At 42.1% G+C, this 24,618-nt stretch overlaps 1 pseudogene across 1 annotated transcript; it reads right to left on the bottom strand.

Moving 5' to 3' along the window:
• Positions 1 to 20,567: 20,567 nt before the first annotated feature.
• On the bottom strand, positions 20,568 to 24,401 carry LOC103585619 (annotated as a pseudogene). Its single transcript, XR_550087.1, has one exon. The product of XR_550087.1 is annotated as an uncharacterized protein KIAA0195 pseudogene (transcript).
• Positions 24,402 to 24,618: the final 217 nt, after the last annotated feature.

Genomic DNA, 24,618 nt, shown 5'->3' with positions numbered 1-24,618 from the left:
TATTTAAAAAACCTCAGCTGGGCTCTTGAGAGAAAGAGGAGAGGGAATGAAGGCCTAGGTTTAGGGATTGAAATGCAGGTACTGTATTTGGTATTGCTGAGTTAGAAAAGCAATCTGTTAGTTATGCAGGAGACATGATTGACATTTTGTATTGAACAGTTAAAGGTCTGAACTGTATTTTGCTTGGGGAAAACAGGTCATTTCCCTTCACCTTTTGTGAGCAGCAGGGACAGCCCTCTGTATGGCAAAACATTCTTTAAGAATTTGCTTGTGATCTGCTGGTAATTTAAATAAGTGAAAAGTGGCAAGCATTTAGTGGATGTTTCCTGTGTGCCAGGTACAGTCAGAAGTGCTTTCCATTGGTGCTTTTGTAACCCAGGGAGAGAGTCTGGGGAGGTCGGATGCCCTTGACTCTGTCATAGGAAAGAATTCAAGAGCAGTAGAAAGTGAAAACAGGTTTAATGTAAAGAGAAAGAAATCTACACTTCACAGGCAAAGTGTGGGCTGGCTTGAGAGTGAGCACAGCCACAAGAAGTTTAATACAAAAAGTAGGAAATACACACCTCACAGGTGAAGTGCAGGCTGGCTCCGAAGAGAGTGAGCATAATTCCTGCCTTTTTCCTGGATTCTGCCTTGGCTATTCTATATATATTCATGCTATCTAAAGAATATTCAACTAAAGGGCTAGTTCCTAGTTATGTAACAAGTTACATAACATAGCCTTGCACATGCCCGGTTGGTGTCTTTGGAACATGCTCATTGGTCAAATTCCAACATATACACCAAAAATTACTTAAAATATATTCAGTGCTCTCTAGCGCCCTCAGTGGAAGGTCATTCAAGGACAGACTCCTTTTACTGAGTATGCTTGGCAGCTGTAATTACATAAGTCTGCTTCCTGTGGCCTCAATTTCCCCTGTGGGTGCTGAAAATAGGTGCAACAAGCAACAGTAACTCAGGGCTCCAAGGAGGGGCTTGAATCCTGGGGGAGTTGATTGAGACCCAAGGGAGTCTGAAACCCTTCGGGAAACCTAGCACCTCCTATCTCTCTTTCATTTAATCCTAATAATAACATGATGGACTGCATACTGGTTTTATCTTCTCTACTTTATAAATAGGAAAACTGAAACAAGGTGTGATTAAGTAATTGGCTCAAGGTTACACTCTTTTGAGTAACAGAGTAAAGATTCAACACAGGCTGTTCAATTCCCAAGTGTCTGCTCTTAACCTGTATATCACACTGCCTTGAGGTATTTAAATAAAATCTCATAGGGCAGAGCTTCCAAATCTGTGTGCAACAACACTGTGAATGGGTTTCAGAGATACTGATCCTCTCAGTCTCAGAGTTGGCAGGAGCTCCCAGGCCAATTTTCCTATAGCAGTGAACAGCTTTTTCTACTTGTCCAGAGTGCTCCTATCAATAGGGTTTTCAATAGGTAGAAATGGGAAAGATTGGGTGGCTCTGCCATAGTGTGTAGAACTGACTTTGGCTTGAAGGATCACTAAAAAGAAATAAAATCACACAAATTGAACTGTTGAGTGAAGTTATTAATATAGTTTTGAATGGTGAAGCAAATCTGTATTGGTTTAATCCAGGAGTTGTAAAATAGTGGTCTGTGGACAGATTTAGTTCTACAGGTTGTGTGGTAGCCTAATACAGAATTTAAACAAAATTGGAATTTGCGTTTCCTGCCTGGCTTCTGAAGGCTGAGTGTGTAGTTCTTGGTTAAATTGTTTATAGGAGGTTGTATGTCATACATGGTTGGTAGTCTGTATTAAATATCTTTTGGTTATTTTCACCAGAGATGTGGGAGGGGGTGGTGGTGGCAGCAGCCCTGGATTTATCCAATAGGCAGATTTAAGAAATGCTTAGGCACTAGCCACTTACGTGCACAAGAATAACATCAATAACAACAAGATCCTCGTTTTTCTTTCTTTTTTGAAAGACTGAAAAAATTTATTTCATATTTCATAAAAAGTTTCAAAGTAGTTTTAGAAAACAACATTGCCTGTCATAAAAGTAAGTGCTCAATAAATTGTATTATTTTCTGTAATTGCTACTGGTAAAATCAGAACTATTTTGGATTTTCTTATACTGATACTTTAATATTGTTTTTTAATTTGAATTGCGTATTTTGAGAGGAAGAGATACTATGAATCTTGCATTGGAGCAGTCATTATCTTCCATGGGGAGGTGGTTTCTAAAAAAAAAAAGAAAAAAATCCAACCTGTAAAATCACTCTACAGTTTGAGTTTGTATAACATACCTATGTTAATTATGATGTGTTGTGACTATTAGTACATAATACTAATTCATTTTCCTTTAAAAAAAACATTATCTTTAGTTTTTCTAATGTATAAAATTACAGTGAATATTGCAATGATGACTTGTGAATCCACCTGTCAGCTTTATGAAATCTTCCTTTTTTTTTGGCCAAATGTACTTCAGATATTTCTTAAGAAATAAGTTATTTAAATACTGTTTATCCCTGCATCTGCCACTTCCTAATCTGATTTCTTTGCATTTCATTTGATTCATTACATACCCAGAAGTAACTATCTTAAAGTCAATATTTGCTATTTTCAAACATGTTTTTATACTACTGTGGCATGTTTACATCTATAAAAAATGTATAAATTGGTGCGGGGCCACAAAAAATGATTTCATTGTGTAGTGTTGAATATACTAATTATCCTGATTGGAGCATCACACAGGTATTGATAATCAATATTTTACCCCACAGATATGTACAATCATTATGTTTCAAGAAAAAAGGTATTGTTTTGAATGTTTCAAACATCATATAAATGTTTTCATACTGTACATATAATTTTTCACCTTTTTTTGCTTAACATGATTTTGAGATTTATCTGTATCTATAACTATAAAAATATAAGTATAAATTCATATAAATATAAATAAAAAATGAGTGTCTCTAGTTCATTTATTTTTAACTGCTATAAGTGATTTCATTTTATAAATACACCTTTTTATAGGCATCCATTCTCTGTTGATAAACATGTTATTTGTTTCCCTTTTTCTCCCCTTACTTTAGAAACAGTCACCATTGCATCGTGGCTAAGGCAGGGACTCGGGAATTATTTTCTGGGTTCAAATACTGATTTTATGTCTTAATAGCTTTATAGCCTTGGGCAAGTGACTTAACCTCTCTTGCCTTAGTTTCTTTATCTATGTTTTGGTATGTTTACACAATGGAATATTAAATAGCAGCTGACACAAATGAAATATTGCATAGCAATGTGAATCTTTTTAAACATAACTTTTTAAAAAAATAATAACCATTCTAACAGGTGTGAGATGATATCTCACTGTGTGGTTTTCATTTGAATTACCCTGATGATTAGTGATTTGAGCGTTCTTTCATATACCTGTTGGCCATTTGTATGTCTTATTTGGAGAAATTTTTGTTCAGGTCATTAGTCCATTTTTTCATCAGATTATTAGTTTTTTGCTATTGAGTTATAGGGGTTCCTTATATAATTTGGAGATTAGCCCCTAATCAGATATATGTTTTGCACATATTTTCTCCCATTCCCTAGGTTGCAATATAAATATTAATAAACTATTGAAGGGAGATAATTGGGGTTTATATATGGTTAGATGTAGGTTATCGTGAAAATCCTAATGTTCCTGTTGGATACTGAGTTCATAGTTGCTTATTACATCATTAACATAATTAACGAAATAACAAGTAAAAGTGAGTCATACATAGATCTGTGAGGAGACTGTGTCATGAAAAAATGGTGACGATTAATGCTGTGTGCATGAAATCCGAATTTAAAATGAAATAAAAAGTAAATAGATGATCATTTTAGCACCTAACTCATGGGTTTGTTATGAGGATTAAATGAGTTAATATTCATAAAGAACTTAGAATAGTGCCTGGCACACAGTAAGTACCACGCAGGTATTTGTTACATAAAATTATATACAGGGGGGAATAGTCTTAACAAGTCTCTCCTTGAGTACTTGTGATTGAGTTTTTCTAGGATATGTAAGTAGGAGTAAGTAGAATTGCTGTATCTAAGGGTATGCACATCTTTAACTATATAAGATATTGCCAGATTGCTCTCCAATGTGTTAGTACTAATTCAGTTTACAGCTTCCTTCCTCCCTGCCCATCCGAAATTGCCCAGGTGTGTATATGAGATGACATTTCTCCATATTCTTTTACCACTTGAAATAGTGAGCTTTCTAAGTTTTTGGTTGTGACATGAATCTTACCATGGCTTTAATTTGCTACATTTCCTTGATTTCAAATGAGATTGAACTACTTTTAATATGTTTAATGGCTGTTTTGATTTCCCCTTTTCTAAAATACCTAATTGTATTCTATTTATCTTTTTTATTACTATATTCATTGTTACAAATTGTACTTATTTTTTATGCCCTTTACTAATTATATTCTTGACTCATTTTTTCCCCTGTAAGTTTCTTCGTGTTTTTCTCATTGATTTGTTGGCTCTTTCTCTCTTTATATATTCAGGATCTGAATCCTTTTTTCTGTTTGGATTGTAAATAAGCATTTTCAGTCTGTGGCATTTATTTAAACATTGTTTATAGTGTCTTTTGATGAGCAAAAGTTTTAACATTTAATATGGTTGATTTAAAGTTTTTTCCCTTTATGTTTTGTGCTTTTTTCATCTGGCTTAGACGATCTTTTCTTACTTGAAGCTCACAAATATATTCTCCTTTATTTTCTTTTAAAAATATTCAAGTTTTTCTTTTGACACTTTAGTCTTTAATCCACTAGGAATTGATCTTTGTGTATGGAGTGAGGTTGGGATTCAGTTGTATATATTTCTTTTCTATTAGGCATTCTCATTTGTTCTTTTTTTATTTATTTTAATTTTACTTTAGTCACATATCAAGTTTCTATGTATAGGTATTTGGGTCTGTTTCTGAAATTTTAATCTGGTTCTATTGGCCTGTTTATCCCTGTTTCATTACCACATTGTCTTAAATACCATGGTTTATAAACACTCTTGTTATCTAATAGTGCACCCCATAGACAAATATTTAAAAGAATCTTAGTTATTCTTGCTCTTAAAAATTTTTGATGTCAGTTGGCAATTTGCATGAAAACTTCTATTTTGATTTTGATTGGAATTGCTTTGAATTTATAGATTAACTTTGGGGAGAATTGATCCATGAGAAAATTTTTACTTAGAACTTTTTTTCTCTTTTGATAGCTAAGATTGCTGTGTTCTGTTTATATGTTTATATATTACTTCCTATTTTTACATGCTTGGAGCAGATGTGGTTAATCGGTGGGTTAAACATCTTCACTAGAAGTCTTCTGTTTTTTCTTTACATTTTCTCCTTCACACATCTTGCAAGCTTTCAGTTTCAACTACTGTATCACCTTATGTGACTGAATCTTCCAACTCTCTTCGTAGCTTGACTAGTCCTTCTCTTAATTCTCCAGGTCATCTTTCTAGGTACTTGTTTTCTATTCCCATTTTCAATTATAAACAACATTGTGCATTCTAAAATGTATTATCAGTGCTTTTTAGGTTAACTGAAGTTTTGCCAAGCTTCTTTTCATTCATTTGGGTCATTTCTGTATAAAAAACATGTTGTAGATCTTAGGCAAATGCTAATAATTTGGCTATACTTTAAAGCCTCTTCAACTAAGTTGGTACAGTTACAAGGTCTTTGTTTTATCAAGGGAAATGAAAGAATTTTGACATTAAATGTTGGCCATTTTGCTTTATGTTAGTTTTTGAAAGAGTTTTGGCTGTTATGCATTATAAACAGATTACACTTTCTGCCTGGAATGAACCCATCTCTGAATTTCTGCATTAAGAAAAAGTGCAAACAATACACTTAAGACTATGATTTGCATGTTCATTCCTCAAGATGATAGAACTTCCTTTGTGTTCTTTTCAAGGCAGCTGTGGCCTCTCTCAGTGGTTGAAGCAGCTGCATTTCTCCATAAGGGCTTGAATGGTCTTGCCAAGAAAAATCTGAATGATTTAAAACATACTCTCAGTCCAGAATGTTTACAAGAATTTTCTAATAATTGAGGGAGGGGTATTAAAAACCATGCCCACATCCTTCAACTCATGCTTCTATGTTCTGGCAGTCCAAGAGAATTACAGTACAATAATGAAGATGAATATTAAGCAATACTAAGGGTTATAGTATATGTCAAACTGCTTCTCCTTCCCTCCAAGAGAGTGATTATTAGTTTTCTCTTTATTTAATGTTAACACGTTTCTTGTTTCATCCATGACTACGCATTTACTTTAACCCTGTGTAATGACTTGGTTGTTGATTAGCATTGATTAAAAACACACATAAACCAAAATTATTAAGAGCACATAGCTTAAAAGTATTCTTAGAGAATGATGGTATTTTCATGAGTTATAATGAGTAAGTTTATCTGAAGTCTTTCCTTCTTTGGGATGAGGGCCCAAAGTTGAGTAGTAGAAATGGGAGAAGTAATATTTTCAAGAGACACTTAGGAAGTAGAATTGGCAGGACTTGGACTTGGAAGGTGGAGGAGAGAGAATAGTAAAGCATAATGTCCAGGTTTTTGGCTTGGTCAACTGCCGAGTGGGTCTTGGTGACTTTTCCTGAGTTAGAGAATGCCAGGTGAGGAGGGGAAATATTACTACTGATGCCCACATAAAGCACTACTGTGTGCCAGGCACTGTTTTCAGTGCTTTACGTATACTACATTGTTGAATTCTCATAATGGCCTTATGAGCTAGATACTACGATTTATTCCCATTTTACAGATGAGGAAGCTGAGTCATGCAGAGATCAACAACCTGCTCCAGAACACATGTACAGAAAGTGGTAGAGCCAGAATTTAAACCAGGCAGACTGGTCCCAGGATCCAGACTGTTAACCTCTGCCCCCTGCTGTGTCCTGTCAGTGGGGAATTCCTGAGTTCAGTTTTGGTCATGCTGAGTTTGAGGCACCAACAAGACACGTCACTGCAGACACCCAGTGGTTTGGAGTTTAGAAAAGAAATTTAGGCCAAAGACACAGATTACTGTATATAGTAATTGATATTCAGTGACATCTTTATGAAGGTAACTGGTTTTGAAAGGAGACCTACTCAGTCTCCCTTCCGTCTCCTTCCATGACTTGGAGCTACTGGGCCATGCTAGCACTCACTGCATTCTCCCTGGTCCTCAAAACATCCCTCTTCTACTGTGGTGTCTCCCTCCTTGGCCCCAGTTACATATTGCTGTATTATTTATCTCTCAGACCAAGTCCTTGGCCTGCCTGACCTGCGCATCATTTTTGGTATTTTAGCATACAAGCAGTCTGTGGCATTTATTCAGATCATTGCCCTCCCTGGTTGTATAATCCAAAGACTCGTGTTTTGACAGCACATCAGGCTTGGGTGTCCCCACCTTAAGCATTCTCTTCACCAGCCATCCCTCCTGTTCTTCAAATCGCTTTGCACTGTGGTCTCCACTCTTGCTTTTCAGTTCAACCTGTTTACTGTGATCAGCCACTCAACCCTTTAAAACCCAGTTTTAGACTCTTCCCACTTAATCTACTTTCCAGTCCAAGTCCCCACACTGTTTTTTTTTTTTTTTTAGCAAATTCAAAATTTTAAGTTATTGTAGACTCTTTTCTCATTTGTGTTGTAATTCCAGTGTCCTGAATATTAATAAATATACATTTGTTAATAACATTCTGTGTCTAATCTTGCTCATAAAAGTCATAAGAATAGGTTTAAATTTTTCTTGTCTTAATAAAACTGACAACTGTTTTTTGGAAACACAGTTGTGATCAAATTAAAACTACACCTCAAGGGGTGAAATTCAGTTGCAGAACAGTAAACGATAATATGAAAGTGATGTGTTCAAAGACTTAACAACAATAAAACCTCTGTACTCAGGAAGTGTCTCATCAGTGGTAGCATTTGAAGAGACTATTGTGTGTATCTTCAGAAGACCACTCACCTGCTAAGGCACATTTATAATTCATTCAGGTGTGAGGCAAACCCCAACACTGGATTCAGCCTGTGGTAGTAATAACTTTATTTTCTTTTTCTGGGCCTCAGAACATTACTGGAAAAAAAAATCACAGAACTGCATTGATTCAACCTCCAAAAAATTATTTTATGTTTCTGAAACTTTGAAGTCCTAATCATGTCTTTAATTTTGACTTAACATTCAATAATCCATAAATAAGTACAATGGCTTATATAAATGTCAAATGAAGCAGAATAAAATAATAAATGTTTACTAGTAATCTGTTAGCATTATCCATGATAGCTTTTGTAGATTTTCTTTAGGAATTAGATTGGATATATATTCCAGCAAGTAAATACCTTAAGGCATTTTATAAATTAAATGTATTTTAAATTCCAAGGAGAAGAAAGTCATATTCTATTCAGTGTTTAAGCTAGATAATAAGATGAGTTTGGTGCTTTGCTTATATGCATATACTCTTATCTATACTTATGCATTGTGGTTTTTAAAAGCTGTTCCAGATCCTCTTATTTTTACTCTTCTTCCCCAACAGTTTGAAATCTTCCCCACTAAATTGTTTCTTAAGTAATCATGTGTTTTTCCATTTTTTCTTATGCTAAAGCTAATATAACTGTCAGCTTGAGATATCCTGTTTTACTAAGTGAACGATTTAATTCTCACAAATGCCTTATCAATTTATTTTCTTGTCGGATTCTGCAACCTTTAAGAAACTTTAAAATATAATTTTCGTTAGGGTTTTTAAATATTAAAACTAACTCCTAGAGCTCTTATCATTGCTTTTATGTACATGGAGGGTAAAAATTGTTCTAAAGTTCCAATGCCTTTTTCTCAGCCTGTTTACGTCGTTAGTTCTCCGTCTTTGAGGGTAAATGCACCTGCTCGCAGACAACTGCCTCATTTCCATTTCTTCCCTAACTTAGTGTGGCAAAGTACTGTCTGTAAGTAGGGCAGTCTGAGCGGATTTGGGCAGCTGGGATGGAATTTAGGCTTCTGTGACAAAGGACCAGTAGAAGTCTAGCAGGGTCTGGCATTTGAAAGGAGTATCATGTAAGGAAAAGCTGGTCTTTTTTTTTTAAATAGTTGAGAAAGGATTAGTTTGGGATTCGGTCTCTAGGTGAGGTTGTGAGAAACAGCTTGGAATTTGAGAGTCTCTGGAGACCAAACTTAACGCTTCATTGAGAAAGCTGGTGCTTTCATCGTTCATAAGTAATTTCAAATTTTTCATAACCATTTTCAAACCTAAGGCATTCAGATATTACAAATATACTTATCTCTTTGAAGACTGGAATGGTAAGGTTGCAACCTTGTATGCTGCTTACTTGAGTGGGAAAACGAAACGAAATACCCAAAATCAGTTGTTTAAAAATTATATCACTGCAGCCTCTAAACCAAAGATTTTCTTTCAGTAAATTTTAAACATTTTAAATGACATAATACATTGTAAGACCAGTATCTTTAGATATAGTGATTTAAATCTAGGAAAAAGTAATATGTTCTTACTGCTTCCTAACTGCAAACACATGGTCATTTTTCTTGTCTTAGCTCCTCCTCCCCTGACTGTCTCACTGCAGGTGTGTCTCACTAAATTGGGGTCAGTCAGGTCTTTGAGGAAACTAAATCATTAGCATGTTGCTGTTGCTTTAATATAATTTGTTTAGGAATATTGCTGATTTGTTTTCTCTGGACTGTGTAACTTTACCATTACTTTCAAGGGTACCTGGTCTCTGCCATCCTTTGCACTGGAGCCTGTCCTCAGTCATGAGCAAACATAGTGACAACTCTTAACCCTCAGATACTTTTGATGGGACAAGGAATCACTGTACTTAAGTGCTTTCATTATGGTTAGGTGCCTTTAGTTCCCATTTTTTGTGCCCCCTCTAGTTATTCTTTTTTCAGAATGACGTTGAAGACATCGTAATCATTTGATGATCCCTAATGATTCCTGTGAGTATATTTTAGCCTGGGATTTGGAACTTATGTTAGTGTTTCACAATTGATGAGTATTATTTTTACTATAGAAACACAGAAATGCATTCTTCAACTTACTGATATGTGTAATGAAAACAGGTTACTGAAAATGTATATAACAGAATTTAATTTATAATTTTGTTAGCATATGCCTATAGAGATTTAAAGAAAATATAGAATAATAAGCTTATATGTAAAAGGGATGTTCTAACCCATATATATATATATTTTTGTGACTGGTAAGGGGATCGTAACCCTTGGCTTGGTGTCGCCCACACCGCGCTCAGCCAGTGAGCACACCGGCCAGCCCTATACAGGATCCGAACCCGTGGCCTCGGCGCTCCCAGCACTGCTGTGCTCCCAGCGTGGTACCCTCCCCAGTGAGCCACAGGCCCGGCCCCATATTTTGATTTAATAAAATATGAACACACCCATTTAAGCTGTGTTCTGTTAGTTTGTTCATTTTATTAAGAAAAGGTAAAACATTTTCAAACTACTTGCAAGAATTATCTGTTAGTTTAATAGAGCAAGTAATTGAAGTTTTTCTTCTTAAAATTGTAACACCAACTACTTTGCCTTGTTATAGCATTTTCACTTATTTTATTGACTATTTTATAATGTTCTATCTCAAAATTAAATAAGTCTTATCTTTTGAGGTTGACATAATTTTTATAATATCCAGGGTATCAATGAGGTAGGAAAAATGGAATATTCTTATTTTTCAGGTGAACCTGTGTTTAGATATATAAATGGTGCAATTTAACTTATAGGTTACTGTTTCAAATATAGATTCTGTCTGGTTTTTTTCTTTCCCAAATCATCTCAATATTTCAACTTCTTCATTGGCTGTGTTTCTGGAGGACCTTGGCCCAAAATGTATAGAGAAATGTGACAGCTGCTTGAACTTTGTATATCCTTATGATTTCTTTCCATCTTTTGGGACTAGAATTCCATTTGAAATCCGAAGGGAGCTCTGGACCCTCTCTCAAGAAAAATGCACATATTTATAAACAAAACTTAGTACACAACTCCAGGCATATTATGAATTGTGCTTTAAGAAACTCTGTCCTATATGTAGGCACTATTCAGGTCAAACTGAGACTTCACATTTTCACATGACTACTTTGCATTCATTTGAAAAATATATTGATCATCAATTTTGTGCATGTTATAGAATTTAGGTATTAAGAAGAAGCCAGGAATTCTCAAGGAAACACAAATCTATACTTTCTGCTGCACAAATTTAGAGGAGGACAAATTGTGTGTGCCGGAATGGTCTCCAGTGTTCTTGGCTATGTTGGGTGGAATTAGGCTTAAGAAGGTTGGGAAGATAGGTAGAAGAAATGGGTCATGCTAGTCTGGCTATAAACATTTAGTGATGACCTCAAACCTTTGAATCCTTGTATCTTCGAAGGGAGATTTCTAGATCCTGTTAGAAAGGATATGTAGGCTAGAGCAGTGTTTTCCAAACTTGAGTAATGTAATGATTCCTTTTTTTTTTTTTTAAAAAAAAGGCCCATCAATGTTGACTTAAATTATTTTCCTTTAATGTTACTTAAATATGGAAAAGCATAAAACCTGGCCTGAATGCTTTCTGTTTATAACTCTTGCACAACTGTAAAACCCAAAACTGATTTAAAATTCTATACAAACAAAACAATAATGACATGTTGCTGCAGATAAACTGTCACTTGCAATGCAAATGTGGTACTGGCCATTATGGCATAGGGTGTCTTGAGTTCAACATGTCTGTGCTACCAGGACTCAAATGTACAGTTTATGCTTTTGTTATTTTTTTTGCTTTTTTAATCAGCTCACAAATTTTGAAATATTACCTCATGTCAACTTGATTATGAACATAAAATGGGCATAGTGTTCAGTTACAAGATGGTCATCCAGGTGACTCAGAATGTATTTGTATTAATTTCTTAAAGATTTTCTGTGGTTTTTCCAGCTTGTTGAGAAGGGTTGGGTCATTTATCTCATGAATGTCTTTCTTCTTCTATGCCTATTAAAAAAATTTTTTGGGAGCAAAACATGCTTGCAGCAGAAGTTTTAAAATAAGTCAACAATTATTTCTTTATCCTATTACATGAACTCTTTTAGGTTTGCTAGGTTTTAGATAGGTGGTCATCATCTACATGCAAACATGATTTTTACCAAATTAAATGACAAAATGACAAAAATGTACATTAGTTGTATAAGAAAAACAAACACTTCTTCTCTTACACAGTCAACACTCAACACACTTCTGTGACCAGAATGTGTGGGGATTTCTCCCCACTAACAGCCAGTTTTCCAGTGGACACCAACTAGTGTCCTATAACTTAATTCAATTCTGACACTGTCTATATGGCTGCCACAGGTTAAGGGTTCAGTTCACAGGACTGCCCCTCATTTCAGATGCCAGTTGCATTTATACTTCAGAAGTATAGGTTCTCACCTACATTTCTGACCAGCTGTCTATAAATCAGGTTTCCCAGAACCTTCTCCTTGGGTTTGATTAATTTGCTAGGATGGCTCACAGAATTCAGGGAAACAAATTTATTGGTTTATTATATTAATAAAGGATATAATAAAAGATACAGATGAACAGTCAGATGTAGAGATACATAGGGTGAGATCTATAAGGGTCCTAAGCACAGGAGCTTCTGCCTTCATTGGAGTTGGGGTGCATCACCTTCCTGGCACATGGACGTGTTGTCAGTCCTGAATCTCTCCCAACCCTGTAGTTCAGGGATTTTTATGGAGTCTTCATCATAAGCCACGATTGATTATTGACTCAATGACTCAATCTCTAGTACATCTCCCCTTCCCAGAAGGTGGGGATGGGGCTGAAACTCTCAAGCTTCTAATCATGGCTTGGACTTTCTGGTGACCTCTCCCCATTTAGGGGCCCATTAGAACAGAAGATGCTCCTGTAACCCAGGAAATGACAAGAGATTAGGGGCTCTGTGTCAAGACCAAATATTTGTGACATTTGTCAAAGACCAAATATCACAACAAAAGATGCACCTAAAAAAAGACCAAATATAGATGTTTTATTATATCACATTATCATAGTTGTCTGCTTTTGAGTAACAAATCACACCAAAATTTAGCAGCTTAGAATGATAAAGATTTATTATCTCACACAGTTTCTGTGGGTTAGAAATCCAGGAGTACCTTAGCTGAATGCTTCTAGCTCATAATCTCTTGTGAGGTTGCTGCCACGATGTCAGCTGGGACTGCAGCTTTCTGCAAACTTGATTGGGAGAAGCTCATTCATATGTCTGGCAAGTTAGTGCTGGCCTTTGGTAGGAGGCTATAGCTCCTCACCATGTGGACTTCTTTATATGGTGATTGAACGTCTTCACAACGTGGACCTCTTTGCTGGGTGATTGAGTGTCCTCACAACACGGCAGCTGGATTCTCCCCTCTGAGAGTGATCCAAGAGAGAGTATGACGGAGACTATGAAGTCTTTTATGACTTAGGACATTCCTTAATTTCTACAGTATCCTGGGCTGGGATGGATACTGGGGTATGATGGTGAGCAAAAGACATATAGACACACATTCCTGGCCTTGCAGTCCAGCCAGGTGAACACATACACATGTATCCCTATATGCTCAATGACAAAAAAAGAATATTTACAAAGGCAAAAAGTGCTGGGACAAAGACAAATGGGGTGCTGAGTTAGCATGTAATGGGGAGGACCCACTTAGATCAGGACACCAGGGAAGACCTCCAAGAAGTGACCTTCAAGCTGAGACCAGATGGATAAGGAAGATTCATCACAGAAGGGCTGGGAGAGGAGAGGGAAGAGCCTGTGCAAAGGCCCTGAGGAAGGAAAGTGCTTGACCTGCTGGAGGAACCCAGAGGAGGCCAGTCTATTGAAATGTAGTAGAAAAGATAGGATGGGAAGCACAGTTGGAGAGGTAAGTGGAACCGAATCATGCAGAGTTTGGTGAATCGTAAGGAGTTGGATTTTTAATATAAATGCAGTGGTACATTGGTATTTAGATGTAGTTGCATGTAACTGAAAAACCCCCAATAAGAGTGGTTTATACAAGATAAAAGTTTATCTCTTTTCTCTTATGAGAGGAATCTTATGGTAAGAAACCCAGGATGCTTTGGCACCCAGGTTCCTATTGATTCATGTATTTATTCAACTGTTTTTGGCTTCATTATTCTATTGCATGACTTCCACCCTGAAAGTGACATTGTGGCCTAGTATGGTTGCAAAGGCTTCAGTACTGGTTGAGTATCCCTTATCCGAAATGCTTAGGAACAGAAGTTTTTCATATTTTGGATTTTTTTCAGATTTTGGGATATTTACAGAAGACTTACTGGTTTAGCATCTGTAACCCAAAAACCCAAAATCTTTGAGTGCCATATTGACACGTAAAAAGCTTGGGATTTTGGAGCTTTTAGGATTTGGGATTTTTGAGTTAGAGATACATAACCTTGCTGTAGACCAGAAGAGAGCTGAGAGTGCTTAAACGGGGGACTTCTTTCAGCAGATTGGTTCCCTTCAGTAGCCTTCCCAGAAGTCCCCCTCAGCACTCCCACTTAGGGCCAACTGGCCAGACCTTAGTCACATGGCCACCTCCAGTTGTAGGGGGGAGTGTACATTTTATCTTGAATGAAAAGTACCAACAAAATGTCATGTCCCTGTAACTTAGTGGAAAGGGAAAATAGATGGAGGGTCAGGTGAGCAGCAGCCTGTGTCACAAATGGAAAGACACTGAGGGGTTTAAAGCCGGGGAGTGACAGGATGCTTTATAAAAGGAATACTCTGGCTCCTGGTGGAAAACGGCTTATTGGGGGAAATGGTGGAAACAGAGGCCAGAAAGTAGCCTGCTGTAGTAAGTAATTCAGGGCCTAAACAATGGGCCTGTGCTAAGTTGCAGACAGTGGAGATGGGGGGTGTGGGGTGGGGGCTGGATCTGGGATATATGTTTGAGTTAAAACCTACAGGTCTTAGGAAAGAGGAGTCAAGAATGAAATTCAGCTTTCCTGTCTGAGCAGCTCTGAGGCCGTTGCCTTTATAGAGATGAAGACGACCAGCAAGGGAGGGTGGAGGGACTGGCTTGGAAGGACAATGAGGAGGTTGATTTGGGGCATGTTAGGGTTGAGGGGTTAGGGTATGGGAGGTGTTGAGTAAGCAGTTGGATACATACTTCAGGAATTCAGAGGGGAGGTCAGAGCCTATCCATTGTGTTTGTAGTCATGGGGATGTCTAAAGTCACCTCGGGAGAGATATAGGGAGGGAAGGGAAGAGGGTCCATGACCTAGCCCCAAGGGACGCTAACATTTAGAGGTTGCATAGAGAAGATGTCAACAGAAGAAAGTGAGGAGTGGCCAAGCAAAACCAGCACGTGTGTGTGGCCATGGAAACCTGGACAGGCGGGGATTGCAGATGCAGTGAGAGTATGTCAGTTGTCCGCGGCTGCTGAGGGGCTAAGATGCGGTCAGAAAGGCTTCCATCAGATCTGGAAACCTGTAGGTCATTAGTGACCTTGATAGGAACATTTCAGTTGAGTGGTGAGGATAGAAGCCCATCTGAAATAAGTCAAAGTGTGATTGGGGACCCAACAGCACCCAACTGCTGTAAATAGGGTGCAAGCCTCTGAAAAACTGAGCATGCATCCTGGCGAAACTCCACTAGGTAATTGGAAGAGGCAGAATGGAGCCCATAAAATGGGTTTAAGAAGCATTCTGCTGGAATGCATTGGCAGAATAGTTTTTGGAGCAAAAGAATAGTTTGTCAAGTTATTGAACACTCAGCTTCAGAGTCAACAATTGTCAGGAGTGGGCATGGCTGTGGGGAAGCTGTTCCAGGAGAGTGCCCTGCCCTGTGGCTCACAAAAGCAATTGATTCAATCAGGGCCCAAAAGGAGAAAAACCTGTTTGACGTGGATGTGGACACAACACAGGTCTGACCATTTAGCTCCTTTCTCAAACCAGGAGATCATAACAAAAAAATTGCTGACCCCAAAAGCTACTGCAATATCATTTGTGTTGAAGAGTTTTTAAAGAATCTTGGACAAAGCTTTCTTGATGGTAACAAGCTGATCCTGCCTGGCAGATGTACACCTGCTTGAAACTTTTTTTCCTCCAGTGAAAAAGGTCCCCTGTGTTTTCTCCACATTTCTTCTATCCAACAGGAATGAGTAATATCCCTATGATCAAGAAAATCCCAGCACCTGGCAGCAAGAAGAGCTCCCACCCCTGATGCCAATGATGTGAAAACTGTCCACCAGATCTTTATATTGTAAAGCTGGTACTTATTTATATCTGTGAGCTGGCCTCTGTGGATTGCTGTGTCCCTTAAGTACTATAATCAGTGCCACACTGCAGTTGCCCAGGTCCTATGAATAGTTACTTCCTAAGTAGTTCTTTTTTTTTTTTTTTTTTTTTTTTTTTTTTTTGTCTTTTGTCTTTTTTCCGTGTCCGGCAACGGATCGCAACCCTCAGTGTTGCCCCCGTACCGGACCGGGGACCGGCAACGGGATTGCAAGCCTCAGTGTTGCTCCCGCGCCTCGCTCAGCCAGTGAGCGGGAGCCGGTCTGTATGTGGGATCCGAACCCTCGGACAGGAGCGCCCTCAGTGTTGCCCCCGTACCGGACCGGGGACCGGCAACGGGATTGCAAGCCTCAGTGTTGCTCCCGCGCCTCGCTCAGCCAGTGAGCGGGAGCCGGTCTGTATGTGGGATCCGAACCCTCGGACAGGAGCGCCCTCAGTGTTGCCCCCGTACCGGACCGGGGACCGGCAACGGGATTGCAAGCCTCAGTGTTGCTCCCGCGCCTCGCTCAGCCAGTGAGCGGGAGCCGGTCTGTATGTGGGATCCGAACCCTCGGACAGGAGCGCCTCCGCGCTTCCCAAGCGGCGCACTATCCAGTGCGCCACCGGGCCGGCCCACTTCCTAAGTAGTTCTTACATTTCAGGGGCACCTTCCCTACTCAGAATCTTAGTTTTCACATGAGTAATAGGGAAAGAGGGCAGGACAGATATTAAGTTAGACCCTTAATTGATGATTTATGTCCGGCTCCTACGAATAGTCAGTCCATCCTGCTGTAGAGGAGGGTGAGAATTTATGTACTCTTTTGAGTTTCCTTCTTTTTAGGGAGTGTGTAAAGTAAGGCAAATCATAACTAAAGCCATAATGTTTCATTATTTTAGTTATAATAAGTTTCCATTTATATCGTCAGAGCTAGGGCTCAGAACCTCCAAACCCACTGTACAGACTGGGTCACCAGACCCCTCACACACAGGTCCATGCTAGGTAATTAGGAAAGATTCCAGGAGCTGTTGGCAGATGGCATGAGCTCAGTCCTCAGCTTCCTCAGTGGCAGCAGCTTACAGGTCCAGTAGCTTACAGGTCCGGCAGTGGCAGTAGCCTTGCAAAGTGTCCCGGGGGCACTAGCAGCAGCAGCCTCCACCATGCCCCCCCATAGGGGTTTATCCTGGGGATGGGAGGCACCAAGGATCAGGGTCACTTGTCCTTATACTTAAGTCCATAACCCAGGACACCTGGGTGCACATGCGCAATTACACTAGACGATAACCAAGGAACACCTGAGCGCATGTGCCTATTTACATCAAATGCTCAGCAAGATTCTGAATATCTGAGGGGCCCTGACCACTTTTCCTATATTTTCCCAACAGAGTGAAATGGGATTACTTGGAATAGGTCAAGGAGCAGGATTGCGCATATCCGTTAATGTAGTGGTCTTTAAGGTTTAAGGTGTGATCCTTAGGTCAGCAACATTATCAACATCACCTGGGAATTTGCTAGAAACGCATTTTTTTTTTTTAAAACTCTAAACCAGACTTACTGTTTCCAAACTGAGGGGTGGTTCCCAGCAATCTGTGTTTTAACAAGTCTTCCAGGCATTCTGTTGCAAGCTAAAGATTGAGAAGCATTGCCTTAACCAGGAAGGAGAGAGATTCAGGGCCTTTTCAGAATAGGAAACACTGATACAAAAACTGGGGATAGAACTGGGCTGAGGGTTGACTATGTTGCCTTATCAGTACTAATCCCCAGGCTCTGGTCCCCTTCTCTGGAGATGTCCCTGTTCTACCCATGTACTTACTGCAAAGGACAGAAGGGAAAGGGAGAGAGTAATGTTGGGAACCTGAATGGGAGTGGAGAAAATGGAGATAGCTTGAGTAAGACGAGTTAGGTTATAAAGGGAACAGAAAAATGACAAGGTTGTAGAGTGTGAAAGTATGCACTAGAGATATTTCCAGAAGATGATCCACCTTCCTATATCAACGACTTTGATGTCTCTTCAGAAACTGTTTTAATTTTTATGATTTTTAAAAATCTTTTCACTACTTTGGTTTCTTTTTTGATACTCAAAAAATGGTTAAGTCATTATGTTCAACAAAAATGTTCTCGAACATGTTAATATTTAATTCAATGACATCTGTAGCACATTTTTAGTTTTCTTTATTTGTAGTTAAGAACATTCTTGTTTGGCTATTTAAACTTTTAGGAGCTGGTCTTTCTACATCCTCTTAGTGGGAAATGGGGAATTCCTTCATATCTCTAACATCTGGCTCATCCCTGGAAAGAAGGATTCTTTTCCTTCTCCTCATTATAATGGATGATAATTACATGCTTGTCGTATTTCCATGGGCGTGACCAGATTTGAGCCCCACTCCAATTATAATTATGCAGAGACATATAACAAACGGTGCTGCTGATTAGGAGTGGGAGGGGCAGGGAGGAAGAAAGAATGGATTTCAAAGTGTATAGGTAGTGAAATCAGATCTTTAAAGATCTCAATAACTTGTCAAAGAAAAAAAATAAGTTGGTAAATATAAATTTAAAAATTAGAAAGTAAACATTGATTTTATACCCAGAAATCCAATCCTTAGCTACTAAGTGTGTATGTATAATTGAAAAACATGTATGAGTAAACTTCTTTTACTGTTAAAATGACACATTACACATACATTTCCACATCTTAGTATGAGTAATGTTGTTGGACTATCACTTTGCTGCCTTTGATTTGTTGAATGTAACTTACATGTTAAGTGCACGTGCATCATTTCCATGTGCAACAGAGATGATTTAATTTCATTTTTGATCTTTTCCCTATTAAATATTTTATCCCAGGATAAAATTAAGAAATTAGGGTAGATGTGCCAAATTTAGCAACTAAAAATACAGGATGCCTAGTTAAATTTGATTTCAGATAAACAATTTTTTTTTTCAGTGCAAATATATCCCATGCAGTATTTGGGGCATACTTATTGAAAGAAAGGCAGCGAGACCCGGTCTGACTGTTCACCAGAGAAGTCCCGTTTATTTAAAGACTGCGCGTCTATTTATAGAGAGCCTCGTTCGGGGACTGGGTAGGAAGTGGACCGGGCAGTAGCTGATTGGACGGGGGTGTGTGTCTTGATTTGTGACAGGTTGGATTCTGGCGCTGGCGGGATCTTTTGGCACTGGCGGGATCGCTTACAGCAGAGAAGAACCCGGAAGGGTGCCATATTGCTGGGGAGTGTCTCCTGTCGGGTGCCCATGGGATCCCCACATCCCTCCCTTTTTCCTCTATTGCAGGGACAGGGTCGTCGAAGTCATTGAGCTACTTCCTGCTGGAGAGGGGCATTGTGGGGAGGAGGAATTAAGTGGGGATAGGAGGCCCTTTATTAGGCCCCAAAGGAGCAGGGGAGAGCATCCATGCGTCTGCAGCCAAGGCACCCAGGAACAGAGACCATCGGTGGTGTAGATCCTTCTCCTAACAGCGCGTCAACTGTTCCGTTGAAGAGCAGGAGAGGGTCCTCTGTGGCCAGTAGCTGGTAGTTTCTAAGCCAAAGCTGGTTAGAAGCTTGGTTAGAGATTTTTAGTGCAATTTTGGCAGCGGTGGGAGTGCATAGAATGATTGGGTATGGGCCCTCCCATTTGGGGGCTAGAGGATCCCGTGGTTCAGGGGAGGTAAACTAAATCCCCTGGATGTAAGGATGTTTTGTGAGGAAGTTGGGTCAGGGAGTAGCCAGTCTTGGTACTTCTAAAGCTCAGCGCGAAGATGGGAAAGTAGGGGTATGGCTAAATTGGAGGGTATGGACCCCTGGCTGGGGGTAATTCCCAGAGGTAGTGGAGGTCTACCATACATAACTTCAAAAGCAGAAAGGTTTGTGGGCTTTCTTGGAAGAGCTCTGAGTCTGAATAGGGCTAAGGGTAAGAGGCGAATCCAATCGAGGTGGAGTTCCAGAGAAAGTTTAGTAAGAGTGTAAAGTGGTGAGATTATTTAGGAGGCATTGTAGGAGGAAGTTCCCATTAGAGGAGAGGAACCATTAGAGGAGAGGAACCAGAGGAGAATCAGAGGTGAGTCCTTCGGCTGGAGGAGAAAGGCGAGACCCAGAGGGTGTCCCCAATGAGCTGCACCAGTCTCCGGAGGTTCGTGAATGAACCGGGAGAGAAGGAAGGTGTGGGTCGTCACCCAGACCTTACCTTCTCGGGCAACGGCCCGGAGCCGAAGGAACCTAGCGCTAGGTTTTGTCGGCGGGGGTCCTGGGCCCGGAAGAAGGAAGTACAAGAGCGGTAGGCAGGAAGAAGGGAGAGCGGAAGAGAAAGAAAGTAGGATGGGAACTTAACCTCCAGGTGTTTAGGAGGCATTTACCTTCTCTTCTGCCTCAAGAGACATCTGGAAATACTTGGTAATGCTATCCAAGGCGCCCGGAATATCTGAGTTCTTGATAAATTCAAGTTGTAGTAACCAGCCAAGCACCTTTCACAGTTGTGACCTGTGGTATAGTCCTGGCAGCTCAAGCACTCCCTTGTCACTGAGTCACAGTCATCAGCATGGCCATTGCACTGGCAGGGCTGGCAACTCGGAAAGCCCCAGTACCCAGGTAAACACCAGTCACACTGCCGAGCATACACCCCCTGGAAACAGTGACACTGGCCAGTGATAGGATTGCAGAAGGCATTGACAGCTCCTTGCAGATTGCACTCACAAGGTTTGCATCCACCGGGGCCAAAGCCGAAGGTTCCAGGTGCACACCTGGTGCAGGTTCTTCCAATCACGTTCGGCCGGCACTGGCACTGGCCTCCGTTGGGGTCACACACAGAACTTAATGAAACCTGAGGGTCACATTCACAAGCCAGGCCTGTCTGGTGTAACAGGGCAGAAATACTAAAGATTATATTTCTGCAAACATCTGTCATTGGCGTTTTCACAACGCTTCTGCTGTTCTCCAGACATCGGTATCTCTGAAAGGTTTCCCAGGCACTGTTGGTGACCACCCCATCTCCTGAGCCTCCCACGGTGAAGATGTCCAGTGATTTACAGTACGGCATGAGAACGAGCGAGTCAATGAGCATGTAGGGGTTTTCCACATCACTATCAGAGGAGGTGTACTGGGGCAGCTCTAACCTCACCGTGTAGTTCATGCCCTTCTCAAAGCACACCGGGCGAGAAAGTACAACATACCTTGAGCCTGGTGATAAGGACACCACCTGGTTGTCATCATTGGGAACAATATTACCACATTGGCTGCTGGTTGGAATCTTTCCAGGTCGCTGCACCATGACAACGGCTTTTTCCCAGTGGTCAGGTAGCTGTGGCTCATAGCAAATTAGAATGTCATACTCCATGGAATATGGTATGTTGTCAATGTTCTGCAGGTGGGGCCGTACCTGGTGGATACCCCAAGGCAGCTTAGCCCGGTTGCAATCCTCCAGGAAGCTGGGGATGTTGCTGTCTGTAGGCTGGAAGCTGATAAGGTCCGAATGACCCTCCTCCTCCATGAGGAGAAGCCCTTCCACATCATCTCGGGACACCTGATTCAGCTCATCATGCAGGGAGCCTGCATGGCTGGGGCTGGAAGGGGGGATCTCAGAGCCAGGCATGTCACCACTGGGCGTGAGGGAGATATGGCAGTTCCAGCCTGTCTCCAGGCCCATCTTTTCTGCAAACACCTTGCTTTTGAGCTCATCCTCCAAAGAGAAGTAGACAAAGCGGATGCAGGCATTGACCAGCCCATCAATAAGGCGTACAGTGTCCAGCCGGGCCTGGTACTGGGAGGACACCATGCCCATGAAGATCTGGCCACTTAGGGCCTGCATGCAGTCTCCCTTCTCCAGCACCTCCCCGATCCCTTTGTCAGAGCTCCAGCTGTTGCGGCTGGTGTTCTGCTTAATGGAGACAGTGCTGGGAAGCTCGCACATGGTGAACATGCTGCTCTGGCCGGGCACCTGCACAAGCTCGATGCACTTGCCATTGAGCTGAGAGGACAGGGCGCAGTTCATGGGCTTGTAGGTGAAGGCGGAGCAATAACCCGACAGGCAGGCTTGCTGGTAGAAATCCAGCACTTTCTTTCCGTCGGAACCAGAAAGAGGGCAGATGTCAGCTCCATCCCAGAAGTCTGTGCAGGCCTCCAAGACCACGTCGGCTGTGCCATGGGACAGCATCTGCTCTGTGCTGGTCGTGGTGTCCTTGATGAATAGGCTGATCATGTGGCTGAGGGGAGGGCATCGCTTGGTGACGCAGGAGAGATGCCCTAGTGAGGTCTCCTTCACTGTCTCAGCGCTGGGGAGGCGGTACAGCGCAAGGTGGTTCTCTTGTTTGAAGAGATCCTTGGTGCCAGGAGTGAAGCTGATGAGGCGGGCGAGTTCACAGAGGCCCCAGGGCACGTGCACCGGCAGCACGGCGCTGTGGCTCTCCTGCAGGGCGATGTTGCACAGGTGGTCTGAGAACCGGCATAGGCACTTGGTGACGCTGGCATTGCACAGGTTCAGCAGCACGTTGAGGCCTAGGGGCTTGAGGGAGGTGAGGTGCAGCTGCCAGTTGGAGTCATCGAACTGGATGCAGGAGGGATTCTGCTGGTCCTGGGACAGGCTCAGCATCTCCAAGTGGTAGTCACACACAAAGTCCTCCGCTTCATAGGGTTCGCCCTCCATCCCTGGCTGTGTCTTGCTGGGCTCATCTTCACCACCTTCAGTGTCCCTGCTGAAGCTCATGTTGGAGCCAGACGGGTGCTTGCTGTGGCCATGCACTTTGTGGTGAGAGTAAGGCTCAGGGGCCTTGGGGCCATCACCAGGCCAGTCACTACGCTCCTGCTCGTTGGAAATGTGCGGGGGGTTGTTCAGGGAGCCAGCCAGGAGGGCATCTCGTTCATGGGGCTCAGCATGGCAGAAGGAACGAGTGGATAGGTCACCTGTGAGGTCCTCATGGCTGCTGTGAGGGGGCTCCACCTTCCCACTGAAGAACAGCACAGTCTCTGGGCTGGGATTTGGCCATGAAAGGATCCCCTGTTTGTCTATGCAGCATAGGACCGTGACAGAGCCTAAACTGTGCAGCAGGCTGGAACTATGGCTCAGCGTTGGTGACGTCCCCTTGATCACCCTCAGGAAGTGGCCCCAAATACAGCGTAGCATTTCCTGAGAGGAGACAGCTTCTGTGTAGCTGCTGAGAGTATCCTCTGAGAACTTGGCCAGCAGGGAGCTGGGCGAGGCCTTGCTCATCTGGGCCAGGACACGGGCTTCTCCACAGGCAGTTGCCAGCACCCAGAGGACTGGAAAGAGCAGGGGGAGGATGGGCAGGACACCGTTCACCTGCAGCTGGAGGAGCGTGTACTGCCAGAAAGTGACCCCAGGGGCATTGAACATGAAGCGCAGGGCATTGGTGATGAGGAAGCTGGCCAGGACAATGGGTACTGCGTAGTGCAGCTTCACGGACTGCACTGTGAACCTCTCATTGTCCAGAGCGGTAACTGGGCGGGACAGGGCCATGTCCAGGCACCATCTGATGTTGTCAATGACAGGGGTCTCAAGGACACGGAAGAGCCGGTGCTGCTGGGGGTTCTGTGGCCCTTTCTTCACCTCTCCCCGGGGCGAGGGGGGTGGAGAGAAAGGGGGGAACAGGTCTTCCGGCTCCAAGACAATGTGCTCATCATCCTTGATCCCCCTCAAAGAGGTGAACGATTCCTGGCCAGGCCTCAGAGCTATGATGTCTCCTTCTACCAACAGGCTAACTGGCAGGTTGCCCAGGTGTCCGTCTCTGTAGGCCCAGTGCAGAGACCAGGATGGCGCAAAGGGCATGTGGAGGTCTGGATACAGGGCATTCGGCCACTTGATCTCCTTGCCATCCCTGAGGACATCTTGGATTTGGTCAATGATCCCTTGCAGCCTCCGCTCCACCTCCGGACACTTCACATTTTCAATGAGATGGCTGTCAGGATTGAGGGTCTCATGATAAGGATCTTGGGAATTGCATATGAAGCACCTTTTGTCCTCCTGCAGATGGCTGACGATACAGTAGGGCTCGGGCTTGTGCAGTCCGCACGTCGAGGTCACCGAGAGCTTCTGTGCCCGGCCGATGAGAAGGTCGCCTGTGGCGGGGTAGCAGCTGCTTTCAGCGCAGCCGTAGCTGAACTCGGGTTCTTGGGCACGCACTTGGGCTCCGCACAGGGCTAAGAAACTGAAAGCGAACACCTGGAGCAGCCACATGTCCGGTCCTTGCAGCCGTGGGGACGGCAGAGGAAGGGAGAACACGCCGCCCGAGCTGCCTGCCCTCTCTTCCCGTCTTCTTTTCAAGGGAGGCGCCTCTGCTCATGCGCACAGGCGGAGCAGGGGCTGAGGGGGCGGGCGGCAGGAGGCCACAGCCTGGTGGGGAGGGGGCGAGGCCCAGGGCCCACCCCTGGGGCGCCTCTTTTGTGTCTCCCGT

The sequence above is a fragment of the Galeopterus variegatus genome, unplaced genomic scaffold (genome assembly GCF_000696425.1).
Source record: "Galeopterus variegatus unplaced genomic scaffold, G_variegatus-3.0.2 Scaffold257, whole genome shotgun sequence".
NCBI classification, from domain to species: Eukaryota; Metazoa; Chordata; class Mammalia; order Dermoptera; family Cynocephalidae; genus Galeopterus; species Galeopterus variegatus.
Note: the sequence above shows the minus strand (reverse complement) of the source record. Positions and strands in the feature narration are given on the sequence as shown.